Source organism: Etheostoma spectabile, chromosome 15, assembly GCF_008692095.1.
Source record: "Etheostoma spectabile isolate EspeVRDwgs_2016 chromosome 15, UIUC_Espe_1.0, whole genome shotgun sequence".
Lineage (NCBI taxonomy): Eukaryota > Metazoa > Chordata > Actinopteri > Perciformes > Percidae > Etheostoma > Etheostoma spectabile.
This window is the reverse complement of record NC_045747.1, coordinates 34,795,658-34,795,974: the sequence shown is the minus strand read 5'-3', so window position 1 is coordinate 34,795,974 and position 317 is coordinate 34,795,658.

The window sequence follows — 317 nt, the reverse complement described above, 5'->3', positions numbered from 1 at the left end:
TTTGCGTGATCGAGCGATTATTTTTATAAAGCGTCATTTCATAGAACGGTCCGTGTTTTTTGCATTGCCAAGCTACTGCTCCGTTAACTACTGTCTGATCATGAGCCAGTCAGTTGTTCCCTGCACCGTGCAGCTGAGTTTCTAGATGTAGACACACATCACAGAGGACAGAGTAACGGGAGGAAAACTCAACAGATAGCAGTCGGTCATACATCGGTCTCAAGGTTTACCAGTTTACCAGTAAACGCAACACCTTGTTCCAGCAGTGACCAGTGCTAGTCGGTGCTAGTAGCGTCTGTTAGCTGTTAGCTCCTCTA